At 50.0% G+C, this 24,362-nt stretch overlaps 1 protein-coding gene across 5 annotated transcripts in view; it reads right to left on the bottom strand.

The window, feature by feature from the left end:
• Positions 1–24,362, bottom strand: part of PIGN (phosphatidylinositol glycan anchor biosynthesis class N) — a 491,207-nt gene that overhangs the window by 454,125 nt on the left and 12,720 nt on the right. For 4 of the 5 annotated variants that reach the window (XM_088471818.1, XM_088471815.1, XM_088471819.1 and 1 more), the window contains exon 1: positions 3,636–4,247. The exons of the other annotated variant lie outside the window; for it this stretch is intronic. The gene's annotated coding sequence lies outside the window, so the exon portion shown is untranslated. Of the gene's footprint in view, positions 1–3,635; positions 4,248–24,362 lie in introns of those variants that run through there. 5 annotated transcript variants of the gene reach the window in all.

The following is a 24,362-nucleotide window of genomic DNA, read 5'->3' as shown; positions in this document are numbered from 1 at the left end:
CAGCTTGGGAAGAGCTGCGCACTGCAGCTCCCCCTTCAATCAGCCAGCCCAGCCCAGTCCCAGCCTGTGTACAAAGTCGGCTGCTGTTGTTCAGCTGCCCGTTAATAGAGCGGCGGCCAGGGGGGGTTTCTAGGTACTCGGAAACCCCCCCTGCGTGCGTGGGTGCCCTGCGTCACTATTTCCCCATCACCCTCTCTCTCCTGTTACCCTCTGCTTTTTACAAGGCATCACCTTCTCCCCGTCACTCTCTGCTTCTCGCTATCACCCACTGCCTCTTGTCATCACCCTGTCCTGTCACCCACTACTTCTCCATCTCCAACTAGATCTACCAGTCACCTCTCTCTCCTGCCAGCCACTGTCTCTCCCCGTCATCCTCCACATCACACCTCTCCTGTCACCCACTACTTCTCCATCTCCAACTATATCTACCAGTCACCTATCTCTCCTGCCAGCCACTGTCTCTCCCAGTCTTCCTCCACATCACACCTCTTCCCGTCACCCTCTCCTGTCACCCACTACTTCTCCATCTCACACTATATCTACCAGTCACCTATCTCTCTTGCCAGCCACTGCATCTCCCTGTCATCCTCCACATCACGCCTCTTCCTGTCACCCACTACCTCTCCATCTCCCACTATATCTACCAGTCACCTATCTCTCCTGCCAGCCACTGTCTCTCCCTGTCATCCTCCACATCACGCCTCTTCCTGTCACCCTCTCCTGTCACCCACTACCTCTCCATCTCACACTATCTCTACCAGTCACCTTTCTCTACTGCCAGCCACTGCTTCTCCCCGAGGAGCCGCAGCATGTGAGGACTGGGGAGCGGCTAGAAAGGACTAATAAGAGGGGAGTGGTAACTAAGTTAAGTGTCCGGGGTTGTGGGGGGGATAGTCCTGGGCCCCATAATTTCTGATGGCAGCCCTGATACTAATTAATAATAGCTATTTAGATTTTGCCTTGTAAGGTACAAATACTATTTCTTAGAATATGTATAATCTATAATAATCAGCCAACTTGATAAAGCCTTGTTCAGTCACGATTGTACTTTTGATGTTCAATGCTTTGAATAACAGCATAAATTATTTTTGAAAAAAAATAAATATTTGGGCTGTCACCTTTGTATGCTGGGTTGTGCACTGCTTGTTGCTTTAGAGGGCAGTGTGCAGCCATTTACACAAGCTGCACTGCTTTGTATGTGCCTAGCATTCCTGCCCCCCCTACACATCGCCTCCATTCTACTCCTCCATGCAGCTTCTCACATAGAGGACCTTATTCAGAGTTGGTCGCAAGCGCCGATGCGCTCGTAACCGACTCGATGGTTTGTCCTGTGCACGCACAGTGGCCTCTCTGCGTGTGCACAAGCCCCAGAGCGACAGAGGAACTCTGACGCTCCGGAGCTCGATACCAAAGGGGCGGCTGTCGATGTTGATCGACAGCTGCACCCCGTTTGGTAGGTGGGCCAGGGGGTTGTTTCCAAAACGGAGGTGTTCCTTTACAAACGCCTACCGTTTTGTGGATGGCCGCACTGACATCATCAGTGATGTCAGTGGGGAGCTTCCTGCTCCATCAGAGCAGAAAGCTCCCTGGGGCTTACGAGTGCCCAGACCCAACTTTAGGGTCTGGTCGTAAGCCCCGATGGTCGCGATGGTGATCACCATCGCGACCATCAACCTGGTCGGCCGTTAAGCTGTGGGTGGTAACCCACAGCTTAACGATCGACAAGGAGGCGGCAATTCAGGATGCAAGCGGCCGCCCTGATTCAGTGCGACCGCTTGCAACTAACGACCTCCTCTAAATGAGGTCCAGAGCCCCGGCAGACCCCATCATAAGCAGGGTCCACCTTCCTTTCCTGCCCACCTGACTCAATTGTTTTCTTCATTCCCTCCCTTCCATGTTTGTCTCATCCTCTGTCTATGACTCTGCTCGCCCTCTGCATGTCTATCATAATCCTTGTATTATTCTTCTGTCTCCAACCTGTATGTGCAGCTGTTTCTCTATATGTGTAGCTGTCTCTGTCTAGCTATGTAGGCCGCGCTGCTGCCGACGCACCCCCCCCATTTGTATTTATGGCCCGTATTCAATTAGAACCGAAAAGTCCGTTATCGATTACATAATTTTCACTTTTCCCCATATTCAATTACAAAGACTTTTCGCAGGTGCAAAAAGTCTTGTCAAAAAACGGGCATAACTTTTCACCATAGAATAGGTGGCGGAAAAAAAGTGCAGAATTGGGGTTTTGGGGTGCAAACTTTAATAAAGTTCCATGCAGCCCTTGGAATGTCCCCTGAAAGTTGTCTGTGTCAAAATAAATTCAAAAAATAGCATAGGACACCCCAAAAAAAGTGGTTTCGTTTTGGGGGGCAAAAAAAAAGTTGGGGGGGGACAAACTTAAACTAGCGAAATAGACTCAGGGGGGGTCCCCAAGTATGTGGCAGGTGTTTTTTTCGTTTCGGTTGGTTGCGGCAGGTAGATTTTTGAAGAATTTTTAAAGTTCACTTTAGGGACTTCAAATATCTGCTTGCACCCATTTTCATGTACCCCAAATTTGATGGGACTAGTTGTTTTCCCAAAGAAATGTTGCTAAATGCCAGTCTTCATCACATTTTCAAAGATGCATAAAAGCACCTGCCGACACCATTTAAAAAACCCAAATACCTTTAGCAGGCCAATTCGGGGGTACCCATAGTGATCCCCCATATCAGACAATCTTTTGGGGGGGTGACAGAATGATTTCCCCAAAAGTGACAGGACTTTTCAATACTTACCTTTTTGCCGGGTCCCATTTTCACCGATTCCTAATTGAATACGGGGATAAGCGCCCGATACTTTATCCCCAGGAAAACCTGTGATGATGGCGAAAAGTCCAACCTTCGACTTTTCGCCTCTAATTGAATATGGCACTATGTCTTCCATTGTCCCCGTTCCTTTTTCTCCCATCTGTTCCCTGACCCACTGTCCACTTGCAGCACACCTCCCTCCTTGTCTTCCAGTTTTCCCTTCATCATGATTATCTTTCCTGCTCTTCTGGTCAATGTGATAAGTATACAGACAATTATAATCAGTGCTGGTATTTTGACAAACAGAAGAACAACCATATCCACCACATAACTGAACCTAAGCACAGTTTTCATCATTTAATATTTTTTGCTGATTATTTTCAAAGGAAACTTTTGGCTTTGGGCTGCCGTGAAAACAATTCTGAGACTGTGTGCTGTGATTCGAGAAAGTTTGCACTACACACATACTACATTATCCCACAGATGGTTAGGGCCATACTTTATGGAATGGATCATGAATAGTTTGCCAAACTATAACCTAACTTTTTCTTTTTTTTTGGTGCCTTCATTCAGCCAATGGAAATTTTGTTGCTATAAATAAGAAATGTGGTTAATAAGCCCCAGTATATATTATTTATATTATTTTAAACAATTCAAATCATTATGGCATGGAATAATTAAGAATAGCTAAGAGTGGAACCATATTTGTTTCCCAGTGTATTAAAGAATAGCAAACCTGTATACATCAATAATTGTTATATATCCGTATTTCAGTGTAATGCATCATCTGCCTTACCAATGAAACATACTATACAGATGCACCCGTACAATACCCCTTGGCAACCCTTGGCTTACCCTCAGTCAGTGCAGCTCAGCCATTGCTTCTCCTGGCATGTTGATGCTGTACGATATTTCCTGGTCGCACTGTGCATATGTCATATAGAATACAGCATGCTGGGATGTGTAGTTTCCATGACTAGGATGCAGCATCGCTATAACACTGTATTCTTGTATTTTATTATTAAGCCGTGCACACATATACAATAAAGGGAAAGTTCCTTGCTGCGATCTCTGCAGCTGATGAGCCGTGTAATGCGATGCCCGTCCGGGAAGGTACGTTATTGACGGTCTACATCTGCTGGTCCCTGACTGGTCTTCAACCCGTGGCCCGCGGAGCTCTTATAAGTAGAATGCCGACCAGGGGGAGCCCTGCTCAGAAGCGCTGTCTGTGCGCTTCTGGTCACCCTGGGGAGACTGTGGGAGAGGTTTCATACAGGCTCATCTCCTACCTACCCCCGGTGATGGTTACTGCTGCCCCCGGACTGGACAGAGATTGGAGCGGGAAGGGGATGGGTCAGATGTTTGGCATTTTGTATGTATTACATATAATCAGGGCTGCCATCAGAAATTATGGGGCCCGGGACTGACAAAACAGGCAGGGCCCCTTCCCTTGGGTGGCAGGGCCCCTTCCCTTGGGAGGCAGGGGGCAGTTTGTCAGTGGTGGGCGTTGTGGTGGATAATGTGGGTGGAGCTACAGCAGAGGTGAGGCATCAAATGGTGCAAAAAAACTGTTTAAAAAAAATTGTAAAAGTTTGGGCTTGTGGGTGGGTGTTAAAACATGTAAATCTATCATATAAAGGGGAGGGTAACAGAGCAGGGAGAGGGTGTGAGAGCAGGGTGAGGGTGTGAGTGAGGTGTGGGTGTGAGAGGAGGCTGAGGGAGCAGGGAGAGGTTGTGGGTATGAGAGCAGGGTGAGGTTGTGGGTGTAAGAGCAAGGTGTAGGTGTGAGAGGAGGGTCAGGGTGTGAGAACAGGGTGAGGTGGGGATGAGAGCGAGGTGTGTGTGTGTGAAAGCAGAGTGAGGTGTGGGTGTGAGGAGGGTGAGAGCAGAGTCAGGGTGTGAGAGCAGGGTGAGGTTGTTGGGGTGAGAGTGTAGTGTGGGTGTGAGGAGGGTGAGAGCAGAGTCAGGGTGTGAGAACAGGGTGAGGTTGTTGTGGTGAGAGCGAGGTGTGGGAATGAGGTGAGGGTGTGAGAGCAGAGTGACGGTGTGAGGATGAGAGCGAGGTGTGGGAATGAGGTGTGGGTGTGAGTGCAGAGTGACTGTGTCGGGTGAGAGCAGAATGAGGATGTGGGGGAGAGAGAACGAGGTGTGGGGGTGAGAGCAGAGTGACGGTGTGGGTGAGAGAGCGAGGTGTGGGTGAGAGAGCAGAGTGACAGTGTGGGGGTTAGAGCGAGGTGTGGGGGTGAGAGTGAGGTGTGGGGGTGAGGGCAGAGTGAGGATGTGGGGGTGAGGTTGTGAGAGCAGGGCAAGAGCGCAGGGTGAGGGAGTGACTATGCAGGGTGAGGGAGTGACTGTGCAGGGTGAGGGAGTCAGAGTGCAGGGTGAGGGAGTCAGAGCGTAGGGTGAGGGAGTGACTGTGCAGGGTGAGGGAGTCAGAGCGCAGGGTGAGGGCGCAAGGTCAGAGTGCAGGGTGAGGGAGTCAGAGTGCAGGGTGAGGGAGTGACTGTGCAGGGTGAGGGAGTCAGAGCGCAGGGTGAGGGCGCAAGGTCAGAGTGCAGGGTTAGAGCGCAGGGTGAGGGAGTCAGAGTGCAGGGTGAAGGGAGTCAGAGTGCAGGGCTAGAACGCAGGGTGAGGGAGTCAGAGTGCAGGGTGAGGGAGTCAGAGCGCAGGTTGAGGGAGTGACGGTGCAGGGTGAGGGAGTCAGAGCGCAGGGTGAGGGCGCAAGGTCAGAGTGCAGGGTTAGAGCGCAGGGTGAGGGCGCAAGGTCAGAGTGCAGGGTTAGAGCGCAGGGTGAGGAAGTGACTATGCAGGGTGAGGGAGTCAGAGCGCAGGGTGATGGGAGTCAGAGCGCAGGGTGATGGAGTTAGAGGGCAGGGTGATGGGAGTCAGAGCGCAGGGTGATGGAGTTAGAGGGCAGGGTGATGGAGTCAGAGCGCAGGGTGAAGGGAGTCAGAGCGCAGGGCTACAACGCAGGGTGAGGGAGTGACTGTGCAGGGTGAGGGCGCAAGGTCAGAGTGCAGGGTTAGAGCGCAGGGTGAGGAAGTGACTATGCAGGGTGAGGGAGTCAGGGCGCAGGGCTAGAATGCAGGGTGAGGGAGTCAGAGCGCAGGTTGAGGGCGCAAGGTCAGAGTGCAGGGTTAGAGCGCAGGGTGAGGGAGTCAGAGCGCAGGGTGAGGGCGCAAGGTCAGAGTGCAGGGTGAGGAAGTGACTATGCAGGGTGAGGGAGTCAGAGTACAGGGCTAGAACGCAGGGTGAGGGAGTGACTGTGCAGGGTGAGGGAGTCAGAGCGCAGGGTGAGGGAGTCAGAGCGCAGGGCTACAGCGCAGGGTGAGGGCGCAAGGTCAGAGTGCAGGGTTAGAGCGCAGGGTGAGGAAGTGACTATGCAGGGTGAGGGAGTCAGAGTGCAGGGCTAGAACGCAGGGTGAGGGAGTGACTGTGCAGGGTGAGGGAGTCAGAGCGCAGGGTGATGGGAGTCAGAGAGCAGGGTGATGGGAGTCAGAGCGCAGGGTGATGGGAGTCAGAGCGCAGGGTGATGGAGTTAGAGGGCAGGGTGATGGGAGTCAGAGCGCAGGGTGATGGAGTTAGAGGGCAGGGTGATGGGAGTCAGAGCGCAGGGTGATGGAGTTAGAGGGCAGGGTGATGGGAGTTAGAGGGCAGGGTGATGGAGTGACTGCAGGGTGAGGGAGTCAGAGTGCAGGGTGAGGGGGTGAGAGCGCACAGCGAGGGGGTGAGAGCTGTGTGAGGGGCTGAGAGCGGGAGTCTCTGTACCTTGTCTGTTTCCATCACAGTGAGGTGGGATCCCCCGCAGCCTCCTGCCCCTGCCTGTCCGAGCAGTACTTCATTAACAAGCGGCAGCGGCTGTAGGCAGCTTCTCCCCTGCGCTGCTGCTTCTGCCCTCCCCGGCTGCTCTCTCCCCAGCAGTTTCTCCCGCTTGCAGGTGGTTGACTTGTCACTGCTGTTCCTGCCAACCGCTCACCCGGAGATGTGGAAGTTTGAACTATGCACTGGGCGCGAGCCAATCAAAGCTCGCAAACCGGCAGCCAATCAGGAGCCGCCTCCGCTGCAGCGGCTCCTGATTAGCTCAGCTGCCGGTCTGCAAGCTATGAGTGGCTTGTGGCCGACCATCCACAACTTGAAAAGCTGGCGGTGCTTATGCTTTCCGCTGCCACCCGGGCCCCCTTTCTGTTCGGGCCCGGGACTATAGTCCCGGCAGTCCCCCCCTGATGGCGGCCCTGCATATAATCATTAATAAATATTAATGGTGGGAGGTTAAAGGGTGTAGCCCTAAGCTGAATGCCATTGCCAGTCATATTTTTTAAAATAAATATAAAAAAAAAAACACCTCCATTTATTGTGCGGAATGTTCCATAATTTAACTTTTTACTATTTTAATCATCAATTCTGGTAGATGGAATGTGGCCCAGGCCCGGATTAAGGCTTGTGGGGGCCCCACCAAGCCACATGGAGCCTACCCCCCCTTCCCCGCAACACGTAAAACACGAACACACATATAATATATATGTAGCAAACATATATTTTATATAACACATACAGTATACACACGCATACACACTAACATATACAGTCAGATGCATAAATATTGGGACATAGACAGAATTTTCATATTTTGGCCTCTATTCACCACCACAATGGCTTTGAAATGAAACAAACAAGATGTGCTTTAACTGCAGACTTTCAGATTTAATTTGAGGGTAATTACATCCAAATCAGGTGAACGGTGTAGGAATTACAACGGTTTCTATATGTGCCTCCCACTTTTTAAGGGGCCAAAAGTAATGGGACAAACTAAACAATCCTAAATCTAATTTTCACTTTTTAATACTTTGTTGCAAATCCTTTGCAGGCAATTACAGCCTGAAGTCTGGAACGCATAGACATCACCAGATGCTGGGTTTCATCCCTGGTGATGCTCTGCCAGGCATGTACTGCAAATGTCTTCAGTTCCTGCTTGTTCTTGGGGCATTTTCCCTTCAGTTTTGTCTTCATCAAGTGAAATGCATGCTCAATCGGATTCAGGTCAGGGGATTGACTTGGCCATTGCATAACATTCCACTTTTTAGCCTTAAAAAACTATTTGGTTGCTTTTGCAGTATGCTTTGGGTCATTGTCCATCTGCACTGTGAAGTGCCGTCCAATGAGTTCTGAAGCATTTGACTGAATATGAGCATATAATATTGCCCGAAACACTTCAGAATTCATTCTGCTGCTTTTGTCAGCAGTCACATCATCAATAAATACAAGGGAACCAGTTCCATTGGCAGCCATACATGCCCACGCCATGACACTACCACCACCATGCTTCACTGATGAGGTGGTATGTTTTGGATCATGAGCAGTTCCTTTCCTTCTCCATACTCTTCTCTTCCCATCACTCTGGTAAGTTGATCTTTGTCTCATCTGTCCATAGGATGTTGTTCCAGAACTGTAATGGCTTTTTTAGATGTTGTTTGGCAAACTAATTTGGTGTTCCTGTTTTTGTGGCTCACCAATGGTTTATATCTTGTGGTGAACCCTCTATATTCACTCTTGTGAAGTCTTCTATTGATTGTTGACTTTGACACATATACATCTACCTCCTGGAGAGTGTTCTTGATTTGGCCAACTGTTGTGAAGGGTTTTTTCTTCACCAGGGAAATAATTCTTCTGTCATCCACCACAGTTGTTTTCCGTGGTCTTCCGGGTCCTTTGGTGTTGCTGAGCTCTCCGGTACGTTCTTTCTTTTCAAGAATGTTCCAAACAGTTGATTTGGCCACACCTAATGTTTTTGCTATCTCTCTGATGGGTTTGTTTTGATTTTTCAGCCTAATGATGGCTTGCTTCACTGATTTGGATCTCATATTGAGAGTCGACAGCAACTGATTCCAAATGCAAATGTCACACCTAGAATCAACTCCAGACCTTTTACCTGCTTAATTGATAATGAAATAACGAGGGAATAGCCCACACCTGTCCATGAAATAGCTTTTGAGTTGATAGTCCCATTACTTTTGGCCCCTTAAAAAGTGGGATGCACATATAGAAACCGTTGTAATTCCTACACCGTTCACCTGATTTGGATGTAATTACCCTCAAATTAAATCTGAAAGTCTGCAGTTAAAGCACATCTTGTTTGTTTCATTTCAAAGCCATTGTGGTGGTGAATAGAGGCCAAAATATGAAAATTCTGTCAATGTCCCACTATTTATGTACCTGACTGTACATACACAGTATACAGTAAACACACTAGCACACATATATATATATATATGTATATATATATACTAACACATACACAGTATATATACACACACTAACACCTACTGTATATACAATAACACATACACATATATACACACACTAACACATACTGTCTATACAATAACACATACACATATAAATAGTAAAACAGTACATATACACTTACATTATATGCAGCTGCAAATCAGTTCATTAGGCCACGCCCCTTGTGTCGCGGGTCATATGGGGGTTGGGCTTGTGTTGGCTCCGCCCCATTTCGGCATCGGAAGGGGGTATTGTCCTGGCTGGGGGGGGTGTTCTAGGTACTCACAAACCCGCCACGCCCCTGCGTGTTCTAGTTGTGGGGGCCCCTCTGTGTGTGGGGGCCCCTGGACGACCGCCCCTGTCGGCCTCCCCTTAATCCGGCCCTGCCCAGGCCTCATTATACAGCCATTCCGGGTGCCGGAACAGGGCATAGCCCACCATAGATAGCCTCTCGGGTGGCGGACTGGGGTGCAGACCACCGTAGATACCCATTCAAGGTGCCGGATTGGGGTGCAAACCACACTAGATAGCCATTCCAGGAGCCGGAACCGGACGCAGACAAAGTCGGATAGCCATTCTGGGTGCAGACCACCTAAGATAGCCGTTCTGGGTGGCAGAATGTGGCGCAAACCACGTTATATACCTTAGATTGCTGTTCGTGGTTCCGTAACAGGGAGATAACCACCTTAGATTGCCGTTCTGGGTGCGGGAACAGGGAGAAGGGGGCGTGGCCACGCCTCCTGCGTTTAGGCCGCGCCCCCTATTATCCGGGCCCGCCGCGGCTCTCGGCAGGCCTGCGCAGACCAACTTAGATGGCTTTTCCTGGGTGCTGGAACGGGGAGCAGGCCATCTTAGATAGCTGTCCTGGGTACCGGAACAGGGCGCAGGCCACCTTAAATAGTCATTCCGGGTACCAGAATGGGATACAGATAGCCTTAGCCAGCTTTTCAGGGTGCAGGAACAAGATGCAGACCATTCTAGATAGCCCTAACACCTTATTTATCTAATCAGGGTGCAGGAACGTGGTGCTGACCACCTTAAATAGCTGTTCCCGAGGCCGGTAAGGGACACAGACCACCTTAGTCATTCCGGGTGCTGATAGCTTAAGATAGTCAATCTGCTTGCCGGAACGGGGCGCAGGCCACCTTAGATAGCCAGAAAGGGTGCCGATACAGGGCACAAGCCACGTAAGATAGCCGGAACGGGCGCAGACCGCCTTAGATGGCAGTTACAGAAACCGGAATGGGGAACTGACCATGTTAGAGTTGTTCTGGGTACCAGAACGGGGTGCAGACCACCTAAAATAGCCATTCTGGATGCCGGGACAGGACACAGGTCACCTTAGTCTGCTGTTCAGGGTACCAGAACAGGGCGCAGAGCATTCTAGATAGCCAGAACACCTTATCCGAGGGGTCTTCAACCCGTGGCCCGCGGAGCTCTTATAAGTAGAATGCCGACTAGGGGGAGCTGTTCCCCATGGCCAGCCGACAGGCTTCATTTGCCGGGCGCCCGCTGAGATTGTGTCACCAGCGAGCGCCCTCTCCACAGCGCCAGCTGGAGGCTGGAGCTCACACCTGAGCTCTTTTCCGGCTCCTTCAGTGTGTGTAATGCACTATGGGAGAAACGTTATGGTGTCTCTCCCATAGTTCAGAGGAGCAGCTGGGCGGACTGGAGGCAGCGGACTCAGGAGCGGGGCTTAAAGTAAGTATTAGTAGTGTTTTTGTGTAAGTGGCTTCACTACTGAGGGCACCACTACTAGGGTGCATTACTATTGGTGGCACTACTACCAGGGGGCATTACTATTGGGGCACTACCACTACTGGGGGCACTGCACAAGGGGCACTACCTCTACTGGGGGCACTGAATAAGGGACACTACCACTACTGGGGGTATTACATAAGGGAACCCACTAAAGTGTGCATTGCATTAGGGGCACTACTGTGGGCATTATGTGTAAGGGGCACTACTGCTGTGGGCATTGTATGTATAAGAGGCATTACTAGTGGGGCATTGTGTATAAGTGGCACAATTGTGAGCATTGTGTAAAATGGACACTGCTGTGTGTCATACATGAATAAGGGACACTACTGTGTGGTGTAATGTGAATCAGGGTTGAATCAAGATTGTGCTGTGTGGCGTAATTTGAATTGAGAATACTATTGTGTGACCATGCCCATTTCTTTTTAGACCACACCCCCTTTTTGGAGAGCGCCTACGCTTAGTGGTCCTCGGGCTTCGTTTAATTTTTGAATGTGGCCCAAGACCCCTGCCTTATTAAGTCGTGCAGGAATGTGGTGCTGACCACTTTAGCCAGCCGTCCCAGGTGCAGGAACAGAGCACAGACTACCATATCAAGCTGTCCCGGAACAGGGCACAGGCTACCAAATCCAGCCGCTTGGGTGCCAGAGTGGGGCGCGACCATCTAAGATAGCTGTTCTGGGTGTCAGAGCGGGGAACATGCCACCGTAGCTGTTCAGGAGATCAGAACGAGGAGCTCACCACGTTAGAGCTGTTCTTGGTACTGAAACGAGGCACAGACCCATCTAAGACAGCCATTCTGGGTGCCAGAACAAGGCGCAGGTCACCTTAGCCAGCCGTTCAGCATGCAGACCTTTCTAGATATCCAGAACACCTTATCCAGCCTTTCAGGGTGCAGAAACAGAGCACAGACTACCAAATCCAGCCGTTCGGGGGCCGGAACGGGGCGCAGACCATCTAAGATAGCCGTTCCAAGTGCTGGACGCAAACAACCTTAGATAGTCTTTCTGGGTTCCAGGACATGGCACATAACATCTTAGATAGCTATTCCAGATGCAGGAACAGTGCTCAGACAACCTTGTTGTGTTGGAATTGGCACAGGTCACCTTAGCCAGCTGTTAAGGGTGCCAGAACGGGGCACAGACCACCTAAGATAGCCGTTCCAGCTGTCGGAATGGGGAGCAGGCCACCTTAGATAGCCATTCCGGGTGCTGGAATGGGACCACCTAAGACAGCCATTCTGAGTGCCGGGACGGGGAGCAGGCTTCCTTAGATAGCCGTTCCGGGTGCCAGAATAAGGCATAAACCACCTAAGATAGCTGTTCCGGGTACCGGAACAGGGAACAGGTCACCTTAGCCAGCTGTTCAGGGTGTCGGAACAGGACGCAGACCATTCTAGATAGGCAGAACACCTTATCCAGCCATTCAGTGTGCAGGAACGTGGCATTGATCAGTTTAGCCAGGTGCCTGAACAGAGCACAGACTACCACAGCCAGCCATTCTGGGTGCCGGAACGAGGCACAGGTCACTTTAGATAGCCGTCCCTGGGAGCAGGCCACCTTAAAAAAAAAGATACAGGTATACAGTTGCTTGTTCCATTTTGTGAACAGAAGTACAAAAAGATTAAACAAACAGATATAATAATATCTGTTATGTGTTTAGTTTAGTTATTATTTTTGATTTGTGCCTAGGCCTATTTTTTAAATAAATATTTTTTTTGTACACTCTGTCTCATTGTTGTGAACACATAAACTATTTGGTATTAATATAATTTAATTGTACAATGCCCTTTAACTGGTTCACAAAAGGAAGGGATTGGACCTGTCCGCCAAATTTTACGATACTGTAAAACATGGCGGTATGGCCCCCGGGACCACTTTCATGTACGGTTCGTGATCAGGAACATTTGGTACACTGGTATAAAGTGCAATTGAATATGCTGCTCTATATAAGAAACGTAATAAATAAATATTACACAAGGTGGCTAAGGTGGTCAGCTCCATGTTCCAGCACTTGGAATGACTATCTCAGCTGGTAAGCTCCCCATTCCAGCACCCAGGATGGCTATTTTACTTAGTAATCTACATGTTATGGCAACTGAAATGGCAATTTAAGGTGTCCAGTGCCACGTTCTGGCACCCAGAATGGCTATATTAGGTGGTCATCTCCCCGTTCCGGCATCCGGAATGGCTATCTAAGGTGGTCATCTCCCTGTTCCAGCACCTGGAACAGCTAACAAAATTGGTCTGCGCCACATTCCGGCACCTGGAATGGCTGGCTAAGGTGGTCTATGCCCCATTCCGGAACAGCTGGATAAGGTGATAAGAACACTGTACCTGGCAGGCAAACTTGGTCCTCTGGAGGAGATACATAGACGACATCATTTGCATATGGAAAGGACCAGAATCCACACTGCTAGAATTCATCAACTACATTAACAATAACGACAAAAATCTCCGATTCACCACAGACTATAGCAAAACCTCGGTAAACTTTCTAGACCTACAGATATTCATACACAACGGACAAATACACACAAAGACCTTCCAAAAACCAGTCGACGTCAATAGCTACATCTTATCGAGTAGCGGTCACCACCCCAACTGGCTCAACAACATCCCCATAGGACAATTCAAAAGACTCAGAAGAAACTGCACCAGACTAACAGACTACATATCACAGGGAGAAACTCTCAAACAACAATTTGCAGATAAAGCTTATCACATACCCACACTACAAGACACAATGGATAAAGTAGCAGAAGAATCAAGGGCACCACTTCTCGAATACAAACCCCACACTTCAACGACACATGACCACCCTGCTTTCATCACACAATATAACACCCACGCCCACGACATCAAGAAAATAATAAACAAACATTGGCACCTTCTACAAAAAGACGAAACACTAACACATATACTACCACCCAGAGCCAGAGTAATCTACAAGAAAGCACCGAACATACACAAAAAGCTAGTCACGAACCACATTCCCCCATCAATACACACACAGGCCACAATAGACAAAGGTACACTGAAGGGAGGCTTTTACCACTGCGGGACATGCTCCAATTGCACCAATCTAAACTATAGGAGTACAAAACCCACCACATCCTTTACCTCCACACAGACGGGCACCACCTACAAGATACGGGAACACATCACATGTCACACTAAAAATGTGATCTACCTCATACAGTGCCCATGCAACAAGCAGTATGTAGGGAGAACCATCAGACCATTACATACCAGAATCAAGGAACACCTCAGAAATGTCATTAACAAAGCAGACAGTCATAACATACCGGTACACTTCCTCGAACATCACCAGAGCAACATCACTGGTCTACAATTCATAGGGATCAGACACATACAAAGGAACTGGAGAGGAGGGGACCACACAAGAATACTCAACAAGGAAGAACTCAAATGGATAATCACACTTCGTACCCTGGCACCCAGTGGTCTGAACATCGACAACGAGATCAAGTCTGTCATTAGTAAATAATACCCCCGAACCCCCCCCCCTCCTCTTGCTATATCACACACCTCCTCTCGTTTCTGACCCACTTCCAGGACCCCTCCCCCTTCACACGCCGTTTACACCCCAAAAACCACACTTAGCCCCCTTTCGACACCCATATCACACACATACACGTCCCCACAACCATACCACCCAGTCACCAGCCCCCCTTCACTACCGCACCGACCCGCTACATCCCCAACACCCCCCCCAGCCCATCCACTCGACAGTGACACCTGCACCATCCAGAACCACCTCCGCACTATAGCAACTTACCCACATGCCAATATACCACCCCGTATCCGCATGACTGTCCACAACCTCATTTCCCAATGAATTCCCCCAGTCCAGTTATCCTCCTCCAACACCACACAACCACACCAAGTGCAACACACACACATATACAGTACCCGTTGAGCCCATACACTAACACACAATCACGCCGGAACGCAGCACACCACACACACCCATCACCACCTACCACGACCCACCCGCACTCCCCTCCACCAGCCACCCCCCGTGCGACCGGCTGAACCCCCGGCGCCATCATCCCACACATCCACCACACTTCACTACCCCTACATCCCCACGTTACCCCTTAACCCTTGCACACCCATTTGATACACGACTTCGCCCTTATCGTCACAGCAACTCCCCAGACCATGTCCGATCACCCCCTGCTATTAACCTTTACCACCACGTCATTTAACCCCGTCACCCTTACACACCCAGGCTACACCCAGTGGTCACATGACATCGCCCATATCGCCACACCAACTTTCCCTATCATGTCCGATCACCCTCTGTTATTAACCATTGCCACCACGCTACACTCCGCTCCCCAGAGTGTCACCTCCCACAGACCTGCACACTTGTCATTAAGCCCGCCCACACACCTGTCATTACCCTTTTCCATCCGGCAATATCCCATTGGCCTCCAACAACAGAACACCTCCAGATTGCCATCAACTCCTGACCACGCCCAGTGCACACACACCTCCCCCCCATTGGCCAATTCCGTACACACCCACCTCCACACCAACCTTTAAAACACTGCTGCACCATGTAACAGTAACCTCCATGATTAAGGCACAGCCGAAACGCGTTGGAGACACACACCTACAATCACGTCCTGGAAACCTTCTTTCCTGCTGAAGAACCCCCCTGCTGTCCCAGCGACCGCTGATCACAAGGAGCTGCCAGCACCTCCGGCGAGCGGCACCCCCGCCTTGTGACCGTGACACGCCCGGCTCTCAGCCTCCCCGCCCCCGCCCCACATTGGGTGCCAACAGCCGCAGGAACCACGAGGAGCCGGCGTTCACTGCACACACACGGCATCCCTCATCCGAACAGCCTCACCCGGCCGTCCCGCTGCACGACGTGGCACACACGCAGGTACCGGCCCGCATCCCAAACACGGAGACGCCGACCTGCCGCAGCCTGCGCATCCAGCCAGGCTCCATCCACCACGCTGACCCACCCTGCCAGCGCAAACAAGACCAACTGTGCCACCATCACGGGGCACAGCCGCACCAGTAGCTGCAGCACAACAAGAACGGCCATCTAACCTGCCACTGTATACCATCAGAGACTGCCGACCACCACCCCCAAATCGCAACGCCTACACAGGCACCTACCGGTAGGTAAGTTGTACAAATTGCGGGACGCCGCCACATCATCTATCCTTACCAGACTTCCACCTACACTGTGCCGGGCGTTAAGACTGTCGACCAAAGGTCCAGCAGGGACAACGTGCTGGTCCAGAACTGCATGGAAAAGGAGCCCCCTAAAAGGGTCTACCCACCTTCCCCCCCGTGCACCCATCCTGCTCTTCCCCCCACTGCTCCTGGGTCAATTACCCTCTAGTAGCATTGTGCCTACCTACCTTAAACCAATAAAATTACCTTGACCCAACACCACCGTCTACGTCTCTCTGTCATACAGATCACTCTTACCCAAGCACTTTACACACTGCCCCACCATATAGAGAGCGCGCCTTACCCAGCTTTTACCAGTCTCTAAACTAGGTAGGAACAGGTACTCCTACCACAGGCGCAGCACTCTTACACCCCCTACCCCCTTACCTCCAGATACACGCACATCCCCTCCCCCCACCTCTTTTCCCCCCATTACTCTTTCCCTCTCCCTCCTGCCTCAATCCACCCCCACAGTCAAATCAGTGAGCGCGGTTCACCACCCTTTATTCACGTCCTTTGCAGTACCTCGAACCGCAGCACATGCCCCTGCTTCATCACCACATTACCCGAGACTACTTATACTTGACACACACATGGGCATTTTCGACCTCAGAGAGACTAGATAGGGCCAACCACCTACTTGCAGAACTAGAATACAGAGTTAAGCTACAATCCAACAGCTCATCATTCTGCAGTACATACCTACAACTAGAGAAACTCACAACAAGAGAATCCAAAATCTGGTGGGACTCACACATTCTTCAATGGTACCTCAAACATAACATTACACCAAAAGGTCTCACTATCCACAAAGCACCAACCCATAACACAGACAACCCTGATTTTATGTCCAAATGGAACAAAATTCTCCATGACTGCTCCGCACAGCTCATACAACTCATCATAGACACACACGGACAAGAACTCCAAGCCCTGGAAACACAAATAACCGATCTTGACATTGCACTAGAACCATACAAGCGGGAGGAAGAATTCAAAAACCTAGTCACCCTCACGAGACAGAAGCTCCACAAAAGTGAGGAACTGATCATAGAAAAGAAGAAAGCAAAAATCATCAGAGACAAATGCAACAGCCCCAAATCCCACAACAAACAGAAACACCCAAACCCTCCCTTTCAGACCAACACACAGCCAGATTATAAAAGGAGCCACAACACCCACCACACCAGGCTCAACCACAGGATCACCCTGAACTCACCTATCTACAAAAAGCTGAACCTGACATACCAGCAGTACATGACCAAAATCCACAAATCCCAAATCACCGACGCAACACAAACACAGCTAGAACACGTAGATCCAGACACAGACTCCGACACGGAGATCTCCTTCAGTATACATGACATAGAGGACCCATCCGACACAGAGAACTACGAAAACCTGGCAAGACATTCAATAGAACAAGGGTGGGTAAACACACATAGAGGGTCGACACACATCATCCCACCAACAGCAGACCAGCAACAGAACACCATACTTTACACAGAACACCTACACCCGTCCCAAGACACCAGCACCAAATCAAACAACCAAGAAAACGAATGGGCACTCCATTTTTTAGAACTGGGGGCAGGCAGCCGCACCTGCCAAAACACAACAAGCACCACTGCAACACGAATGAAAAGAAAACTAGACCAACGAGACAAGGCTGCAGAGGAGGTCAAACAACCAAACCCAAACCCCCCCCTCGTCTCACACACCACCACTACCGACACCGAAGGAATCTTCAATTTAAGCAGCCAGACACTTACAGATAGTGACAAGTTACTACTGAACAAAGGCCTCAAATTTGCCCCCAACAACAAACTCAACAAATTCGAAACTTATTTAGACCTAAACAGGTTTGTCCGCAAGTTGACCCTCAAAAAATTCTTCGCGAACAACCCCCCCATACAGGACACCACAACAGACCGCTTCAAACACACCACACTTAGACCACCTTCCAAATTTTTCCCTAGCCACCTCAAGGGACACTTAATACATACCTTTGAACACCTAGTGATGGAAGACATCAACAAACTGAACACCCCCACTAAACACCATAACAATAACCTCACCAAAAAAGAGCTAGCTTCACTCAACAACCTAAGAAACAACCATGATCTCATCATTAAACCCGCAGACAAGGGAGGAGGAATAGTACTACTGGACAAAGCAGACTACATAACAGAATCCCTCCGCATCCTCAGAGACTCCAATACCTACAAAGTTCTACGCACAGACCCCACACAACTTCAACCAAGAACTCTCACGCATTCTGACAACCGGTAGCACTTCAGGGATCCTCTCCAAACAGGAACACAACTATCTACACAACCCTCACCCAGTCATCCCCGTTTTCTACTATCTCCCCAAAATCCATAAGAACACAACTCACCCACCCGGCAGACCCATCATCTCAGGCATTAACTCCATTTCCTCTAACCTTTCTGAATACATCGATCACTTCCTCCAACCATATGTCAAACAACAACAATCACATCTGAAAGACACAACGGACATCCTCAAGACACTAGAAAAGACACCCTGGGGCGATGACTACTGGCTCGTCACCAGTGACGTCACCTCACTTTACACCATCATAGACCACCAACACGGATTGGACAGCACCCGACACTACCTCCAACAAGATGACTCCATGGACCCACTACAAACAGCATTCATCCTGCAAGGCATAGACTACATCCTCACACATAATTACTTTTGGTTCAACAATAACTTCTACCTTCAGCAAACAGGGACCGCAATGGGGACCAAGTTTGCCCCCAGTTATGCTAACCTGTTCATGAGCCGGTGGGAGGATTCCCACATATGGACAGGTCATGACTGGCAGGCAAACTTGGTCCTCTGGAGGAGATACATAGACGACATCATTTGCATATGGAAAGGACCAGAATCCACACTGCTAGAATTCATCAACTACATTAACAATAACGACAAAAAATCTCCGATTCACCACAGACTATAGCAAAACCTCGGTAAACTTTCTAGACCTACAGATATTCATACACAACGGACAAATACACACAAAGACCTTCCAAAAACCAGTCGACGTCAATAGCTACATCTTATCGAGTAGCGGTCACCACCCCAACTGGCTCAACAACATCCCCATAGGACAATTCAAAAGACTCAGAAGAAACTGCACCAGACTAACAGACTACATATCACAGGGAGAAACTCTCAAACAACAATTTGCAGATAAAGCTTATCACATACCCACACTACAAGACACAATGGATAAAGTAGCAGAAGAATCAAGGGCACCACTTCTCGAATACAAACCCCACACTTCAACGACACATGACCACCCTGCTTTCATCACACAATATAACACCCACGCCCACGACATCAAGAAAATAATAAACAAACATTGGCACCTTCTACAAAAAGACGAAACACTAACACATATACTACCACCCAGAGCCAGAGTAATCTACAAGAAAGCACCGAACATACACAAAAAGCTAGTCACGAACCACATTCCCCCATCAATACACACACAGGCCACAATAGACAAAGGTACACTGAAGGGAGGCTTTTACCACTGCGGGACATGCTCCAATTGCACCAATCTAAACTATAGGAGTACAAAACCCACCACATCCTTTACCTCCACACAGACGGGCACCACCTACAAGATACGGGAACACATCACATGTCACACTAAAAATGTGATCTACCTCATACAGTGCCCATGCAACAAGCAGTATGTAGGGAGAACCATCAGACCATTACATACCAGAATCAAGGAACACCTCAGAAATATCATTAACAAAGCAGACAGTCATAACATACCGGTACACTTCCTCGAACATCACCAGAGCAACATCACTGGTCTACAATTCATAGGGATCAGACACATACAAAGGAACTGGAGAGGAGGGGACCACACAAGAATACTCAACAAGGAAGAACTCAAATGGATAATCACACTTCGTACCCTGGCACCCAGTGGTCTGAACATCGACAACGAGATCAAGTCTGTCATTAGTAAATAATACCCCCGAACCCCCCCCTCCTCTTGCTATATCACACACCTCCTCTCGTTTCTGACCCACTTCCAGGACCCCTCCCCCTTCACACGCCGTTTACACCCCAAAAACCACACTTAGCCCCCTTTCGACACCCATATCACACACATACACGTCCCCACAACCATACCACCCAGTCACCAGCCCCCCTTCACTACCGCACCGACCCGCTACATCCCCAACACCCCCCCAGCCCATCCACTCGACAGTGACACCTGCACCATCCAGAACCACCTCCGCACTATAGCAACTTACCCACATGCCAATATACCACCCCGTATCCGCATGACTGTCCACAACCTCATTTCCCAATGAATTCCCCCAGTCCAGTTATCCTCCTCCAACACCACACAACCACACCAAGTGCAACACACACACATATACAGTACCCGTTGAGCCCATACACTAACACACAATCACGCCGGAACGCAGCACACCACACACACCCATCACCACCTACCACGACCCACCCGCACTCCCCTCCACCAGCCACCCCCCGTGCGACCGGCTGAACCCCCGGCGCCATCATCCCACACATCCACCACACTTCACTACCCCTACATCCCCACGTTACCCCTTAACCCTTGCACACCCATTTGATACACGACTTCGCCCTTATCGTCACAGCAACTCCCCAGACCATGTCCGATCACCCCCTGCTATTAACCTTTACCACCACGTCATTTAACCCCGTCACCCTTACACACCCAGGCTACACCCAGTGGTCACATGACATCGCCCATATCGCCACACCAACTTTCCCTATCATGTCCGATCACCCTCTGTTATTAACCATTGCCACCACGCTACACTCCGCTCCCCAGAGCGTCACCTCCCACAGACCTGCACACTCGTCATTAAGCCCGCCCACACACCTGTCATTACCCTTTTCCATCCGGCAATATCCCATTGGCCTCCAACAACAGAACACCTCCAGATTGCCATCAACTCCTGACCACGCCCAGTGCACACACACCTCCCCCCCATTGGCCAATTCCGTACACACCCACCTCCACACCAACCTTTAAAACACTGCTGCACCATGTAACAGTAACCTCCATGATTAAGGCACAGCCGAAACGCGTTGGAGACACACACCTACAATCACGTCCTGGAAACCTTCTTTCCTGCTGAAGAACCCCCCTGCTGTCCCAGCGACCGCTGATCACAAGGAGCTGCCAGCACCTCCGGCGAGCGGCACCCCCGCCTTGTGACCGTGACACGCCCGGCTCTCAGCCTCCCCGCCCCCGCCCCACATTGGGCGCCAACAGCCGCAGGAACCACGAGGAGCCGGCGTTCACTGCACACACACGGCATCCCTCATCCGAACAGCCTCACCCGGCCGTCCCGCTGCACGACGTTGCACACACGCAGGTACCGGCCCGCATCCCAAACACGGAGACGCCGACCTGCCGCAGCCTGCGCATCCAGCCAGGCTCCATCCACCACGCTGACCCACCCTGCCAGCGCAAACAAGACCAACTGTGCCACCATCACGGGGCACAGCCGCACCAGTAGCTGCAGCACAACAAGAACGGCCATCTAACCTGCCGCTGTATACCATCAGAGACTGCCGACCACCACCCCCAAATCGCAACGCCTACACAGGCACCTACCGGTAGGTAAGTTGTACAAATTGCGGGACGCCGCCACATCATCTATCCTTACCAGACTTCCACCTACACTGTGCCGGGCGTTAAGACTGTCGACCAAAGGTCCAGCAGGGACAACGTGCTGGTCCAGAACTGCATGGAAAAGGAGCCCCCTAAAAGGGTCTACCCACCTTCCCCCCCGTGCACCCATCCTGCTCTTCCCCCCACTGCTCCTGGGTCAATTACCCTCTAGTAGCATTGTGCCTACCTACCTTAAACCAATAAAATTACCTTGACCCAACACCACCGTCTACGTCTCTCTGTCATACAGATCACTCTTACCCAAGCACTTTACACACTGCCCCACCATATAGAGAGCGCGCCTTACCCAGCTTTTACCAGTCTCTAAACTAGGTAGGAACAGGTACTCCTACCACAGGCGCAGCACTCTTACACCCCCTACCCCCATACCTCCAGATACACGCACATCCCCTCCCCCCACCTCTCTTCCCCCCATTACTCTTTCCCTCTCCCTCCTGCCTCAATCCACCCCCACAGTCATATCAGTGAGCGCGGTTCACCACCCTTTATTCACGTCCTTTGCAGTACCTCGAACCGCAGCAAATGCCCCTGCTTCATCACCACATTACCCGAGACTACTTATACTTGACACACACATGGGCATTTTCGACCTCAGAGAGACTAGATAGGGCCAACCACCTACTTGCAGAACTAGAACACAGAGTTAAGCTACAATCCAACAGCTCATCATTCTGCAGTACATACCTACAACTAGAGAAACTCACAACAAGAGAATCCAAAATCTGGTGGGACTCACACATTCTTCAATGGTACCTCAAACATAACATTACACCAAAAGGTCTCACTATCCACAAAGCACCAACCCATAACACAGACAACCCTGATTTTATGTCCAAATGGAACAAAATTCTCCATGACTGCTCCGCACAGCTCATACAACTCATCATAGACACACACGGACAAGAACTCCAAGCCCTGGAAACACAAATAACCGATCTCGACATTGCACTAGAACCATACAAGCGGGAGGAAGAATTCAAAAACCTAGTCACCCTCACGAGACAGAAGCTCCACAAAAGTGAGGAACTGATCATAGAAAAGAAGAAAGCAAAAATCATCAGAGACAAATGCAACAGCCCCAAATCCCACAACAAACAGAAACACCCAAACCCTCCCTTTCAGACCAACACACAGCCAGATTATAAAAGGAGCCACAACACCCACCACACCAGGCTCAACCACAGGATCACCCTGAACTCACCTATCTACAAAAAGCTGAACCTGACATACCAGCAGTACATGACCAAAATCCACAAATCCCAAATCACCGACGCAACACAAACACAGCTAGAACACGTAGATCCAGACACAGACTCCGACACGGAGATCTCCTTCAGTATACATGACATAGAGGACCCATCCGACACAGAGAACTACGAAAACCTGGCAAGACATTCAATAGAACAAGGGTGGGTAAACACACATAGAGGGTCGACACACATCATCCCACCAACAGCAGACCAGCAACAGAACACCATACTTTACACAGAACACCTACACCCGTCCCAAGACACCAGCACCAAATCAAACAACCAAGAAAACGAATGGGCACTCCATTTTTTAGAACTGGGGGCAGGCAGCCGCACCTGCCAAAACACAACAAGCACCACTGCAACACGAATGAAAAGAAAACTAGACCAACGAGACGAGGCTGCAGAGGAGGTCAAACAACCAAACCCAAACCCCCCCTCGTCTCACACACCACCACTACCGACACCGAAGGAATCTTCAATTTAAGCAGCCAGACACTTACAGATAGTGACAAGTTACTACTGAACAAAGGCCTCAAATTTGCCCCCAACAACAAACTCAACAAATTCGAAACTTATTTAGACCTAAACAGGTTTGTCCGCAAGTTGACCCTCAAAAAATTCTTCGCGAACAACCCCCCCATACAGGACACCACAACAGACCGCTTCAAACACACCACACTTAGACCACCTTCCAAATTTTTCCCTAGCCACCTCAAGGGACACTTAATACATACCTTTGAACACCTAGAGATGGAAGACATCAACAAACTGAACACCCCCACTAAACACCATAACAATAACCTCACCAAAAAAGAGCTAGCTTCACTCAACAACCTAAGAAACAACCATGATCTCATCATTAAACCCGCAGACAAGGGAGGAGGAATAGTACTACTGGACAAAGCAGACTACATAACAGAATCCCTCCGCATCCTCAGAGACTCCAATACCTACAAAGTTCTACGCACAGACCCCACACACATTTTCAACCAAGAACTCTCACGCATTCTGACAACCGGTAGCACTTCAGGCATCCTCTCCAAACAGGAACACAACTATCTACACAACCCTCACCCAGTCATCCCTGTTTTCTACTATCTCCCCAAAATCCATAAGAACACAACTCACCCACCCGGCAGACCCATCATCTCAGGCATTAACTCCATTTCCTCTAACCTTTCTGAATACATCGATCACTTCCTCCAACCATATGTCAAACAACAACAATCACATCTGAAAGACACAACGGACATCCTCAAGACACTAGAAAAGACACCCTGGGGCGATGACTACTGGCTCGTCACCAGTGACGTCACCT

This window comes from Taudactylus pleione, unplaced genomic scaffold (assembly GCF_031769625.1).
Source record: "Taudactylus pleione unplaced genomic scaffold, aTauple2 ptg000116l, whole genome shotgun sequence".
NCBI lineage: Eukaryota > Metazoa > Chordata > Amphibia > Anura > Myobatrachidae > Taudactylus > Taudactylus pleione.
This window is presented reverse-complemented; position numbering and strand designations above follow the sequence as displayed.